The sequence below is a fragment of the Echeneis naucrates genome, chromosome 2, assembly GCF_900963305.1.
Source record: "Echeneis naucrates chromosome 2, fEcheNa1.1, whole genome shotgun sequence".
NCBI classification, from domain to species: Eukaryota; Metazoa; Chordata; class Actinopteri; order Carangiformes; family Echeneidae; genus Echeneis; species Echeneis naucrates.
Genome location: NC_042512.1, coordinates 10,792,196 through 10,807,857, shown reverse-complemented (window position 1 = coordinate 10,807,857; position 15,662 = coordinate 10,792,196). Strand labels below are relative to the sequence as shown.

General features: G+C 40.3%; 2 long non-coding RNA genes across 3 annotated transcripts; both read right to left on the bottom strand.

Moving 5' to 3' along the window:
* Positions 1 to 243: 243 nt before the first annotated feature.
* LOC115053996 (uncharacterized) lies at positions 244 to 8,360 on the bottom strand. 2 transcript variants are annotated; one of them, XR_003841566.1, is made up of 14 exons: positions 8,226 to 8,360; positions 7,939 to 8,130; positions 7,478 to 7,584; positions 7,197 to 7,262; positions 7,023 to 7,056; positions 6,788 to 6,830; positions 6,529 to 6,672; positions 5,690 to 5,729; positions 5,532 to 5,571; positions 5,118 to 5,172; positions 4,980 to 5,019; positions 4,704 to 4,743; positions 4,342 to 4,418; positions 244 to 560 (listed from the first exon to the last, which is right to left on the bottom strand). It is a non-coding gene; the product is annotated as an uncharacterized LOC115053996 (long non-coding RNA). The 2 variants fall into 2 exon arrangements; XR_003841567.1 differs by lacking the exon at positions 5,118 to 5,172.
* A 179-nt stretch (positions 8,361 to 8,539) lies between these two features.
* LOC115054002 (uncharacterized) lies at positions 8,540 to 9,273 on the bottom strand. The gene is made up of 5 exons (XR_003841568.1): positions 9,262 to 9,273; positions 9,137 to 9,175; positions 8,905 to 8,942; positions 8,760 to 8,791; positions 8,540 to 8,569 (listed from the first exon to the last, which is right to left on the bottom strand). It is a non-coding gene; the product is annotated as an uncharacterized LOC115054002 (long non-coding RNA).
* Between the last annotated feature and the right edge of the window lie 6,389 nt (positions 9,274 to 15,662).

Below are 15,662 nucleotides of genomic sequence, written 5' to 3'. Positions count from 1 at the left end.
TGACACTTGCTGCTCAGTCGACAATGTGCACGCATTCTTCATCGACACCGTCAGCCTTGAAAAGAGAAGAGAGACATCTATCATTGGAACAACACTTACAGGTTTGAACTTGGTCAAACAGTCAGTGGTCAGGACAGGACTCAGGTAGGACTCGGACACTGAAGTTTAGAGAAACACAGACTTTATTAGAACTTTGACAGAACTCACAGCAATGTTGTCCACATTAAACAAATGGGGCAATGACATTGGAGTATTACAGGGATGTCACCAGGTTCAAAGTCCACTAAACAAAGGTCACTCCGACACAGGAAACACAACGGCTACAGAAAAAGGCCAAACTGAGTTACAGACATTCCAACTGAAATTCACTCCATCCAGGAACAACAGCTGACACAAGGCATCCAGGACTGCAGCACAGACATAACGCTGGTGTGGGAAATGAATGGCCAACACAGTGGTACAAGACAAGGGGGGGGGGCACACAACCTATTGAAGGTGTGGAGGGGAAATGGGCAACACGTGGAAACACTGGGAATCCAGTCAGACGAAGGGCGAGTGTCCTGAAACGAGAGGAGAGTTAGGACCTGCCACAAAAAACCAAACAACAAGACAAGACAACTTCACCACCGTGTGACCACCCTCACCTGCCTCCTCCATCTGCTCAGCCACATTACAGCACTCTGACACATCACACGTGAACAGCAATGCAACTACCAAGTACACCGTTCTATACGACCTCTTGTGGAGTTGTGCCACCTGGGAACTGCAGATCCAGCTGATCCTGCCTCCATCATGAATCCAGAGCATGCATTGTCTTTGGAAGAGTCCAGCTGGGCCCAGGCAGTTTGTGTCAGCTGCAACTCGTCAATGTTTGCTAAGCGACTACATCTTCTGTGAACTAGGACCTACATCAATACGTCATCTTCATCCATGTCCATACAAGTATCACAACTACGCATTCACTATTTCCTACATGTCTAACTGACCTACACGTGCAGGCTGATTCACATATTGCATGTTACACTTTGAAATAGATGATGTAATGCTACACATATTGCAACCACATTTAACATTCTCAGCACAGCCCTTCACCCAAAATGACAGCATCCAACTGCCTTCTTTGGACTCGTGCTACTTTCTACACTCTATGCAAGTGACACCACGGCATTTACTTTCATTTGTTGACAGTAACACATCTACTTCCTCTAATGACCTCTTCTTTGATTTCCTTGCTCAGCCCAAAATACACAATGATTCATTGTCATTGTCACATGCTTGCTCTGACTGTGAAGACATGCACACATTTAGGGAGCAGAGTCTAACCACATTGCATCCAACCAGGAGCACATGTTGTCGATGCGATTACAGACATGCCTGCAGATTTGGCCTTGGCCTTTGTTTGCCAACTGGTTTTGCAGAATGCACACCAATCTAAACACAAATCCAATCCAACTCAATTTCTCTTATTTGGATAGCACCAACTTGTAAAACAGTTACATGGAGACACTTTATGGAAGAATTACATATAGAGCAGGTCTTGACCAAACTGCTCCCCAATGAGCAATACAACTGTGCCTCTATTCCCACACCATCACACATCTACACCATTCCAGTGCCCTTTTAGCATTGCTTTCCTATTCCTCTTCCTTTTAGTTCTTTCTTCTACATCTACACACACAATATCTACTTCACCATTCTGCTATTTACATTGAGATCCAGAGAAGTCAGAAGCCAACAGCATCCATTTTGCAGACCTGTCATTACAATCTAGCCTCCACATTTCTCCACTTCCCACACATTCTCTTTTTCTATGTGTTGACATAACATCAAGTGCAGTTCCAGCAAAGACAACCTTTACATACACAATCTACAACTGTGGGTGGAGCCACAACGTGTTCTCATTGACACTACATCATGGCCACCACTATTTCTTTTGCACACATGTCAAAGCCTGCTGTGTCCCTTGTCTTGACAATCACTGTCGCACAACATTTCCAGCTACAAAAACCATCCACTTCTTACCTTGTATTGGGGCAGCACAGGTTACGTCACTTCTACTTCTCCAAAAACATACAAAGGAGACACCGAGAGGGGCACTACAGCACATGGCATCCACAAAAGGAGCAGACCAAACACAGGACCTCCACACTAATGACACAAAAAACACACTATTGCTCATTCTGCATTCATCTGTCACTCACCCACAATAACAAATACACCACCGTTGACTTCTTTCCTTTTCCTCAGGCAGCGTGACTGACATCACTTCTGCCACTCCAAACACAAGCAACAAAGACACACAGAAGAAGAAAAACACTAGATGTCAGGGGAAGAAAAGATGCTAATAAATTCTACTCTATTGCAACCTCGTCACATAAGGACCCTCGTCATTAAAAGCTCTGACTTGTTTCCTACTTGGTGGACAGCCTTTCAAGCAACTCCCATTCATATCAACTATATTGCCCCATTTCAATTGGTGTCCCATAACACCTAACGCTCCAGTGCTAAAAAGAACCTTTTCTTTTCTCAAAGTCCACCATTCCTCCTCCTGAGAAGATAAGACAACAGTCACCTGGCCTCACTTTCTATTCAACAACTGCTCACAACGCATTTCACACATCACTGACCAAACACTGTCAGAAGAGCTTGGACCGCTTTCTCTCACCAAAAACAAGGACACTGCATCAACGGTATTTCTCCCCAATCCTTACAAGCACACCAGCTTCTTCTTCTTCTGTAGTTGGGCACTTTCCTGAACACATGCACTTTCCTCACTCTCACAACTTGGTGGCCACAACAACTTTTCTCACCTTCCTCTTCACACCACTCTCACAATAATTAGAGAAATGTGGAGAGACCTTTCAGAGACCCGCAAACACACCCTCCATGCTTGCACTGTTGGGCAACTTCTCCTAAAGTTCATCTTGTCTGATCACAAAGCAAGAGTGCAATTATATCCAAGACATTCAACATTCTCCTCTCTCTGCACAATATTGCTCCTGCCTATTGTCTATGTAGCAACCAGCAGTGACCAAATGCAGATGGTGATTCCACGACATCGAGTCCCAAAGCAATCACCACTTTCCAGTCACAAAGTCGAAGCTGACGTCGGCTAGCTAGCTAGCAGGACTTCACTAAAACACCAAACATCAGCTCCAAACTAACATGAACTCCTCAGTGCTGCTCTCACCCCTGTCCAGAAAGTCCACCTTTAGTGACACACTCTTGGGTTTGGCAGATTGTTCAACCCCTGCGTGAGGCCCCACAAACTGTCAATCTACCTGATCTTATCTTCATCTATCCGGGACAGCATCTTCCTCATGTCTACAGCTTGCTGAGCGTTTACTCAACCATTTCTGATCACTTTGTATGTGGTTCTTGGAGAGTTGACAAATGGAAACATTGTCCTCAACCACTTCCTTCTAAGCAACTTGGACCACAGACCCTGACAGGAATGGAAACAACTAATAACACGTGTCTGTTTTCATTTGACTTCCAAATGTCACTCTCACACATGGCTATTACCAACACATTCTTGACACACATGTGATATTCCAACAAACGTACCATTGACATAAACACTGCAAGATTGAACTGCAACATGTTTGCGTGACATGATGTAGAGCCAATCCAACCTGTTTGTTGTCTTTCACACATTCACCTCTACCTTTCCCTGCTGATCAAAGTCTGCTTTGTCCCTGACCGCAACTATTGCTGTCACATTCAACAAAAAGCAACAGGAAATGAGAACCTGCTGACATCTTTTCCTTGCTCTCATGTAGCACCACTTCTATGATTTCTGCTGCTCTGACAACTGAAACATCACAATAGAAAGAAAACAACACAACATTCACTGAACCTCAGATCTTATTATTTTACACTTGGTTATGTTACTTGTTGTCACCCCAACATCACTCATCACCTAAATGAGTGATGGTTTAGGCCCAACTTTCAAAGAACTACTGAATATGACATGACTCATCTTTATGGCTGAAAAGATTCTCCTCACCTTCCTTTGAATAGTCGCTGGCTAGCAACTTCCGAACAACCAAACAACAAAAACACAGATGCCAATTGCTCCATTTGACAGTGTCTTTATTACTTAAGAAATGTGAAGGTTTGAGAACACAATACTTGTCCAGGCTACCATCTGGGAATACATGTCATGGTGTAACAATTAGTATTAGGTCTCTACTGTTTGTTACACAAAGAAGTCACCGCTTTCTCCGTCCATTCCCACATTCACTTTGTGACTCTAAAGTCTAACAACACACCAGCAAGCTAGTGTGAGCTAACAAGGGGGGGGGGGGGGAATAAACAGCAGCTCCAAACAGACCTTACCTTCACTGTGCTGTTCTCACCCCTGTCCAGAAATTCCTCCTTGACAGAATACATCCATTGCGCAGATTAGACAGGACCTAACAGGCAGAAGGAGAAGGAGAATGGCCAGGCCACAGCTTCTTGAAACCACTGCACCACGTGCTTTTCTAAGAATACCACTATGTGATTGTCCCTCGCCAGCCCATGTCTCATTCAGAAGACACTAAATAAGGACTACAGAAAACACATCATTGCTGATTCCTCATTCATCTGAGGCAACTAACACATTCATCTATTGACAGCTTACCTCGTGTTCCAGCACATATCACATTAAATAAAAGAAATAGGAACACACACAGAACACACAACTATTGACTTCTTACCATGTTTTCTGCCAACATGATTGACCTCACTTCTGCTGCCCTGACAATAAAGACAACCCCCCCCCCCAAAAAAAAAAAATTAAATTCCACTCGATATCACTAAGATAACAAACCTAGATAGAACATAACCTAAACACTAAATATACACTGGACTTGAGAGTCCAAAAGGACAATAAAAGAACACAACAAGAACAACAACTGAACACTTGATGGCAGCAAAAAGAACAGACAAACAACAGAACACACACACTAATTAGAAAACATTTACATTCTTACCATGTTTTCAAACAGCACCAGCTCCATCACTTCTGCTCCCCTGAAAACACACACAGAAAAAGGAGGAACACGTGAGGTTAGAAGAGAGAGCACAGAAACAACAGAACCTAAACACTAAACATACAATTGATTCCTTACCTTATTCTCAGGCAGCTCTTGCAGTTGTGGAGTGTTTATGTCAATGGTATGTTTGCTAGAATATCACATGAATCACGTCCACACCATCAGAGATGTGAAATGTCATCAGGAGAATAAGAGGAACAATCTGATCACTGACCTCTTCACATTTTTGGCTGAGCTGAAACACTTGCCAAGTTTGGAGATTTCTGAACATACACTCATTGTGTTTAGGAGAGGCAAGAGTGATGTCAGAGTGATGAGTGGAATAGAAAGTGTGTCAAGAATGTGTTGGTAATAGCCAGACGTGAGAGCAATTTAAAAAAAAAAAAAAAAAAAAAATTTAAAAAGGACCCTTAAAAGTCACAACAACACACAATTGCTCATTCATTCTACATCTGAAGCAACTAAAACCTACAACAATTAACTTCTTACCTCATTTTCAGGCAGTACAGGAGACACTACTTCTGCCATTCTGAACATATAAACACAAAAACAGAGAGAACACATGATGTCAGAAAAAGACAAGGGGCTCAATTGCGAATTGCTGATGAATCTGAGGCCAGAAAAATTCACAACAACTGACTTCTTACCTCCTTTTCTGTCAAGACGAGTTCCATCACTTCTGCTCCCCTGAAACAAATCAATAAAGACACAGAGAGAACACACAATGTTAGACAAAAGAGCAGAAACACTACAGAACCTAAACACACAACACTTCACAGGCAATTAAAAAAAGGGGGCCATTACAAGTCACACAACACACTACACTACATCTGAGGCAACAAAAACATACAATTACTTTAGCATGTTTTCAGGCTACATCATTTGCATCAGAAGTGATGCCCTAAAAATATAAAGGGGGGGGGGGGGGCAGGGACCAAAAAAAAACCAAAAACACCCCCCACACACATATACACACACACACAATATGACTAAAAGAGCTAAGAGAAAACATAACCAACACACTAAATATACACAGCACTTAACAGTCCAGAAGGGGGGGGAGAGAGGGAAAGAAGAACATATGACATTAATTTATGTCGTTTCTGTCCTTTGTTCTAAACATATACAACAATTGATTCCTTCCCTTATTCTCAGGCAGCTCCTGTTACATCCCTTCCTCTACTCAGACATATGAACAAAAAACCAAAGAGACAACATGCGACATTAGAATAAGGAACAAACAAATGACAAAACTTCAGGTAAGTCAAACACATACAACTATTGTTTTCCAAACCATAACACAGGGCCTTGAAAGGGAGAGGATTTTGACAATCTTTATTTCAACTCCAGTCCTACTTACACCTGAGCTCTTGTTGCCAGGCTACACTCATTTAAGGGTCCCAGTGTGTTTTAAGACTTTACATGTCTTGTGAATGAGCAGTTTTTTTTATAAAGCAATTACAACTTACAACAATTCACATCTCACCTTGTTTTCAGGCACCACGTATGACATCGCTTCTGCCACTCCATAAACAAACAACAAGATACACAAGGACCCCCAAAATCCTGCCCCCATCCTGCCAACAAGGGGCACCAAATGTGGACCGCTGCGGGAACACACTCCCATGAGCTTAACAGGCAAGAACAAAGGACATTTCAAATTCAACAAAAATAAATACTGAAAACACACAACTGCTAATTCTTAATAAATCTGAGGCAACAAAAACACACAATTGACTTCTTACCTTTTTTTCCCCACGCAGCACAAGTGATACCGCTTCTGCCATTCTTAAAAGAACAACATAAAAAAAAAACAGACAGAAGACGACATAATGTCAGGAGAAGGAGCTGAGAAACCTGAACCTAAATACATGCTAAATACTCAATAAATAAACATAAAATCAACCCACAACACCCACACAATTGCTCATTCATACTACATCTGAAGCAACAAAAAACATACACTAATTAACGTCTCACCTTGTTTCCAGGCAGCATGAGTTCCAGCCTTCTGCTGCTCTGAAAACAAACCAAAGCAAAGCAGAGAAAGAGAAGAACAGACAATGGCAGTAAAAGCAGCAGAGACACCACAGAACCAAAACACTCAATCATTGTATTTTCAGAATAGCAGAAGTAGTGTCTCTGAAATCTGACCTTGTTTTCAGGCAGGACAAAACACCAACAAATAAGACAACACATGATGTCCAAAAAGAAGAGAACCTAAATAGTAAACATACAAGAAAAACATAAAAAAGACACTTCCAAGATAAACCACACTATTGATAATGATTAAATAACTTTGAATCAAACCAAAAAACAACCCTACAACACATATTTCCCTTCCTACCTTGTTTTCAGGCAATACATATCACATCACTTCTGCCACTCCATAAACAAACACCATACACAGAAAGAAGAACTGAATGAATAAATACCTCCTTTGCTTTAAGTTCTGTTCTTTCTCTGCCCCTTTTTCCAATGTCACATCTATTGACTTCTTACCATGCTTTCAGCCAGCACCAGTTCCATCACTTCTGCTACCCTGAAAACTCACACAGAAATGGAGGGACAGGTGATGTTAGAGGAAGGGACATAACAGGAGCTGCCTGAGAATAAAGTAAGGAATCAATTGTGAGTGTAGGTTCTGTGTTGTAGTTTCTGTGCTCTCTCTTCTAACTGAAAATATGACAAATAAAAGAAAGAAGCATGACATGAGAAAAAGAGAGCAGAGACACTACAATACTTCACCTAAACACTAAGCATGCAAGTAAAAAACAACAAAAAAACAACAACAACAAACACACATTTGCTCATTCATTCTACATCTGAGGCAACAACAACAACACAAAACAAAAACAAAACATAAAAGACAACAAAAAAACAATTTACTTCCCACCTTGTTTTCAGGCTGCACAAAAGAAATCCCTTCTGCCACTCCACAAACAAACAACAAACAGCAAAAAGAGAGAAAAGAACATGTGACATCAGAAAAAGAAGCAGAGGAACAACCGAACCTTCACACTACATACATTAAACTTAAACTCTGACCTCATTTTCAGGCAAGACAAGTTACATCTCCTCTTCTCCCCTGGAGGAAAAAAAAACAGTCAAAGAACATATGACATTAGAAAAAGACACAGAGAAACAACAGAACTTAAACACAAAATACATACAACTACTGACCTCTGACCTTGTGTTCAAGCAGCACCAGTTCCATCACTAAACAACTAAACACACTACACTAGTGCAGAACCCCAAGTGACAGAACAAGAAAAGAACCAGGAAGTCCTCTGTCCTGATTGGCCAGCACAAGACACCACACCAACACTGACATATAAAAAGTAAAAAATTGGTAGAGAACATGTGGCAGAGAAAAAAAAAGCAGAGAAATTACAACATCTTCACTTTTAATATGCAAGAAAAAAGACACATTTAAGAGTTTTAAACTACAATTCCACCACATCTGATCCAACTAAAACATACAACTGGATTCTTACCTTGTTCTCAGAAAAGATGAGTCATCACTTCTGCCACTCCAACAACAAACAACAAAAAGAGAGACAATAGAACATGTGCTGTCAGAAAAAGACCAGAACCTGCATACTAAACACACAAGACAAAATGACACTTCTAAGTTGAAAAACACAATTGCTAATTACTACAACTTCTAAAAAAACAAACAAACAAACAAAATGCCCACTACAATTAACTTCCTACCTTGTTTTCAGGCACCACGTATGACATCGCTTCTGCCACTCCATAAACAAACAGCAAAAAGAGAGAGAAGAACATGTGACATCAGAAAAAGAAGCAGAGGAACAACAGAACCTTCACACTAAATACATTAAACTCAAATTCTGACCTTATTTTCAGGCAACACAAGTTACATCACTTCTTCCACTCCAACAACAAACCGCAAAAAGAGAGAGAGAGAGAACATGGTGTTATTTCTCTCTCTCTAACAAGATTGGTGTGTCCCTTTAAGCTCATGTGCCCCTCACCAGCCCATGTCTAATTCAGAAATAACTAAATAGGTACATGTTTTAGCTGCATCAGATTTATGAAGAATTAGCAATTATGTCTTGATTTCTTACCTCGTTCTCCAGCAACACAGGTTACAGCAGGTCTGCTCCCTGAAAGGGGGGGGGGGGCATATGAAATTAGAAAAAAGAACAGACAAAGAACAGAACTTAATAGTTGTATGTGTTTGACTTCTTACCTTGTTTTCAAACATTTTCACTTCTGCCACTCCAACAACAAACCACAGAGAGACAGAACATGACATCAGAAAAAGGAACAGAGAAATTCTGTTCTATTCAATTCAAAATTAATTTACAGATGGACCCTCATAATGATTTCTGCCCTTAGGGTATCAATACTCTTGGCAAACACTGAAATTACTCATGTTCATATTGAGTACCATAACATCAGTGTTGAGTTCCTTCTATACCATAAGTTGTTTATTTTTTTTCTTTTTAAACAAAACAAAAACCTACATCAACATCAGGAGGAATGGTAGATTTGCTTAAATAAGGACAATCACCAGGACTCACAGTTCTTGTCAACATTTCTGTAATTGAATGTAACATCTTACTGACCAAACGCTGTCAGAGGACAGAGAACTTTTATTTTAACTTTAACTTCAATTATTTTAACCAAGAAGAAGACAAACGCTGGCAGTAACACCCAAGACATTGTTTCAAACAAGATTGACACAGAGCCTGGGAAGGGGGGATGGTCGTTTGAGACGGGGGAGGATTTTGACTTTCATTAAAAGTCATTACAACACACAATTTATACTTCTTAGTAAATCTGAGGTAACAAAAATATACAACTATTAACTTCTTACCGTGTCTTCAGGCAGCATGATTGACATCACTTCTGCTGCCCTGAAAATAAAAAGAAGAAAGAAAAATCACACAATATCACAAAAAGATCAAAGATAGAACATAACCTAAACACTAAATATACACAGCACTTGAAAGTCCAGGTGGTAAAAGAAAAAAAAAAAAAGGACAAATCTACACCATAAAGAAAAAAAAAAAAGAGGGAAAGAAGAACATAGAACATGAGAAAAAGGAACAGACAAAGAACAGAACTTAAACACAAAACACATACAATTATTGACCTCTGACCTTTTGTTCAAGCAGCACCAGTTCCATCACTTCTGCTACTCTGAAAACACACACAGAAAAGGAGGGACAGGTGATGTTAGAAGAGAGAGCAGAGAAACTACAACACAATACAGAACCTAAAAACTAAGAATGTAAGAAGAAAAAAAAAAACAAAACAAAACCCTATTGCTAATTAATACTACATCTGAAACAACTAAAAAAATAAATAAATAAATATAACAATTCACTTCCCACCTTGTTTTCAGGCAGCACAAATGACATCACTTCTGCTCCCCTAAAAACTCACACAGAAAAAGAGGGACACATGATGTTCGAAGAGAGAGCACAGAAACAACAGAACCTAAACTCGCAGTTGATTTCTTACCTGATTCTCAGGCAGCTCCTGTTATGTCCCTTCCTCTACCCTGAAAGATGAAAAATAAAAGAAAGAAGCATGACATTAGAAAAAGAGAGCAGAGACACTACAATACTTCACCTAAAAACTAAGCATGCAAGTAAAAAAAAAAAATAAATAAAAACAACACACAATTTCTCATTCATACTACATCTGAAGCAACAAAAAACATGCTACAATTAATGTATTACCTTGTTTTCAGCAAGCATGAGTTACAGCATTCTGCTGCTCTGAAAACAAACCAACGAAAACCAGAGAAAGAAGAACACACAAAGTTAGTAAAAGCAGCAGAGACACCACAGAACCGAAACACTAAAACATTGAATTCTTACCTTGTTTTCAGGCAGGACAAGAGACACTACTTCTGCTATTCTGAAAATATAAAAACCAAAAAATAAGAGAAAACACATGATGTCAGAAAAAGAACTGAACCTAAATACTAACCATACAAGAAAAATGGACATTTCAAAATGAAAAAGAAGATACAAGTTAATTAATATTAAAGCTGAAGCAACAATAAAACCAAACAATTTACTTCCCACCTTGTTTTCAGGCTGCATACATTAAATAGCTTCTGCCACTCCATAAACAAACAACAAAAAGAGAAAGAAAAAAAACATGTGTCATCAATAAAAGGAGCAGAGCAACAACTGAACATACAACACTCATGCAGCCCCCCCACCCAGCACCCCCCAGTGACAGAACAAAAACAGAACCAGGAAGTCCTCCGTCCTGATTGGCCAGCACAAGACACCACACCAACACCGGTACCCAGACCCCCAGCAGCAACACCTGAGAGCCAGCCCAGGTACTCCCCACCTCTCCCCGCCAGCCACAGAGACCTCCCTACTCCACAACAGAAGCCCCCCTGTGACCTGCAGCAGGTTGGGGGCGCCCGCCCAACCTGCCTCAGGACAGGAAGACCCCCAGCGGGTAGCAGAGACGTCCCCGCAGTGACAAAGAGCGACAAGAGGCACCCGAGCTGATCCCTGAGCATCACCACCAAAGGTCCAGACACCTGTGCCAGTGTGATGCCCTGACAAACCTCCCAGGATACACAAGGACCCCCACAATCCTGCCCCCATCCTGCCAACAAGGGGCACTGAATGTGGACCGCTGTGTACACAGACACAAAATTCAGAAAAAATTAAATAATAAACACAGAAAACACATAATTGCTAATTCTTAATAAATATGAGTCAACAAATACATTCACCTCTGAACTTCTTACCTCATTTTCCGGCAAGACAAGTTACTTCACTTCTGCTCCCCTGGGGGGGGGAGAATAAAAAAAAAAAAAAAAAAAAGCAAAGGAGGGAAAGAAGAACATATGACATTAGAAACAAGAACAGACAAAAAACATAACTTAAACACATACAGCTATTGACTTCTTACCTTGTGTTCAAGCAGCACCAGTTACATCACTTCTGCTACTCCAACAACAAACCACAGAGAGACAGAGAGACAGAAAGACAGAACATGACATCAGAAAAAGGAACAAAGAAATTCTGTTCTATTCAATTCAAAGATATTTACTGATGGACCCTGATAATTATTTCTGTCGTAAGGATATCAATACTCTTGGCATACATTGAAGTTATTCATATTAATATTAAGAATTTGACCCAGTATTCACTGATGTTATGGTATACACAGTACTCAAGTTGTTAAAAAAATAAAAAATAAAAAAACAAGTTAAAGAATAAAAATCAGGAAGAATGGTAGATTTGGTTACAATAAGCACAGTCGCCTAGCATCATATTCAAATAGAGAAATGTTTACAGGTGATGTTACATCTTACTGACCAAACACTTGGGTTAACCACAAAGAAGACAACCCCTCACAAACAACACCCACAACGTCGTTTCAAACAGGATCTCTGTGTCCCTGTAAGTGCACGTGCCCCTCACCCACATCATTTGACTCAACATGTGCAAAAACACAAAGTTGACATCATGATGTCCACATTCATTGATAAAATAACACAGAGCCTGTGAAGGGGGGATGGCCGTTTCAGAAGGGGAGGATTTTGACAATCTTTATTTCAGAGGGAATGCCATCCCCGCTAAACTCCAATCCTTAGTATCCCTGAGCTCTTGTTGCCAGGCAAAAAAAGAAAAAATAAATAACAAAGGGACCCTTAAAAGTCATAAAAACACACAATTGCTCATTCATACTACATGTAAAGCAACAAAAAACATACAATAATTAATGTATTACCTTGTTTTCAAGCAGCATGAGTTACAGCATTCTGCTGCTCTGAAAACAAACCAACGAAAAAACAGAGAAAGAAGAACACACAAAGTTAGTAAAAGCAGCAGAGACACCACAGAACCGAAACACTAAAACATTGAATTCTTACTTTGTTTTCAGGCAGGACAAGAGACACTACTTCTGCTATTCTGAAAATACAAACACCAAAAAATAAGAGAAAACACATGTCAGAAGTGTCTTTTTTTTTCTTTTGTGATTAGTATTTAGGTTCTGTTCTTTTTCTAAGTTAAAAAACACAATTGATAATGAATACAAATTCTGATGCAACAAAAAACACATAACTATTAACTTCCTACCTTGTTTTCAGGCACCACGTATGACATCGCTTCTGCCACTCCATAAACAAACAACAAAAAGAAAGAGAAGAACATTTGACATCAGAAAAAGGAGCAGAGGAAAAAGAGAACCTGAACACTAAACATACTACACTAGTGCAGCACCCCCAATGACAGAACAAGAACAGCACCAGGAAGTCCTCCGTCCTGATTGGTCAGCACACGACACCACACCAACACCGGTACCCAGACCCCCAGCAGCAACACCTGAGAGCCAGCCCAGGTACTCCCCACCTCTCCCCGCCAGCCACAGAGACCTCCCTACTCCACAACAGAAGCCCCCCTGTGACCTGCAGCAGGTTGGGGGCGCCCGCCCAACCTGCCTCAGGACAGGAAGACCCCCAGCGGGTAGCAGAGACGTCCCCGCAGTGACGAAGAGCGACAAGAGGCACCCGAGCTGATCCCTGAGTATCACCACCAAAGGTCCAGACACCTGTGCCAGTGTGATGCCCTGACAAACCTCCCAGGACACACAAGGACCCCCACAATCCTGCCCCCATCCTGCCAACAAGGGGCACCAAATGTGGACCACTGTGGGGGTCCAGACACACCCCTACCTAATTCTGACAAAATGAAATAATGACTACAGAAAACACCTAATCGCTAATTCTTAATAAACCTCAGTCAACAAAAACATTCACCTATTGACTTCTTACCTCATTTTCAGGCAAGACGAGTTACATCTCCTCTTCTCCCCTGGGGGGGAAAGAGGGAAAGAAGAACATATAACATTAGAAAAAGAAACAGAGAAACAACAGAACTTAAACACAAAATATATACAACTATTGACCTCTGACCTTGTGTTCAAGCAGCATCAGTTCCATCACTTCTGCTACTCTGAAAACACACAGAAATGGAGGGACAGGTGATGTTAGAAGAGAGAGAGAGAGCACAGAAACAACAGAACCTAAACTCGCAATTGATTTCTTACCTGATTCTCAGGCAGCTCCTGTTATGTCCCTTCCTCTACCCTGAAATATGAAAAATAAAAGAAAGACAGCATGACATTAGAAAACAAGAGCAGAGAAACTACAATACTTAACCTAAAAACTAAGCATGCAAGTAAAAAAAAAACAAAAAAACCCATTGCCTATTAATACTACATCTGAAGCAACAACAAAAAAACCATAAAAAACAATAAAAACAACTAACAATATAACAATTTACTTCCCACCTTGTTTTCAGGCTGCACAAATGAAATCGCTTCTGTCACTCCATAAACAAGCAACAAAAAGAGAGAGAGAGGAGAACATGACATCAGAAAAAGGAGCAGAGATACAACAGAACCTACACACTAAAGAATGTAAATGTTATATATCACCTTATTGTCAGCCAACATGAGTTACATCACTTCATTCGCTCCAACAAGAAACAAAGAGAGAAAGAGAGAACATATGACATCAGAAAAAGGTGCAAAGAAATTCTATTCTATTCACTTCAAATACATTTTACAGATGGACCGTCAAGATTATTTCTGCCCTAAGGATATCAATACTCTTGGCATATGCTGAAATTACTCGTGTTCATATTGAGTACCATAACACTGATGTTACAGTCTACACAGAACTGAAGTTGTTAAAAACGTAAATAAATAAATAAAATCAGGAAGAAGAATGGTACATTTGCTTAAATAAGGACAATCACCTGACCTCACAGTTCTCGTCAACATTTCTCTCATTGAATACATCTGACAAACACCGTCAGAGGACAGAGAACTTTTAACAAATATTTTAACCAAGAAGAAGACGACCTCTGGCAGTAACACCCAAGACGTCGTTTCTGAATTAGACATGGGATGGCGAGGGGCACGTGCACTTACAGGGACACAGCAATCTTCTTAGAAATAACTAAATAGGTGCATGTTTTTGTTGCGTCAGATTTATGAAGAATTCACAATTATGTCTTTTCTGTGTTCTATTTTGATTTCTTACCTCGTTTTCCAGCAACACAGGTTACAGCACTGCTGTTCCCTGAGGGGGTTGGGGGGGGGAACATAAGACAATTGACATCAGAAAAAGGAACAGAGAAATTCTATTCTATTCAATTCACAATTAATTTACAGATGGACCCTCATAATGATTTCTGCCCTAAGGATATCAATAGTGTTGGCATACACTGAAATTACTCATGTTCATATTGAGTACCATAACATCAGTGTTATGGTATACAAGGAACTCAAGTTGTTTAAAAAGAAAAAAAAAACAAAACAAAACAAAAACCTACATTAACATCAGGAAGAATGGTAGATTTGCTCAAATAATGACAATCACCAGGACTCAAAGTTCTTGTCAACATTTCTGTCATTGAATGTCACATCTTACTGACCAAACTCTGTTAGAGGACAGAGAACTTTTATTTTAACTTTAACTTCAATTATTTTAACCAAGATGAAGACGACCTCTGGCAGTAACACCCAAAACATCGTTTCAAACAAGATTGACACAGAGCCTGGGAAGAGGGGATGGCCATTTGAGAAGGGGGA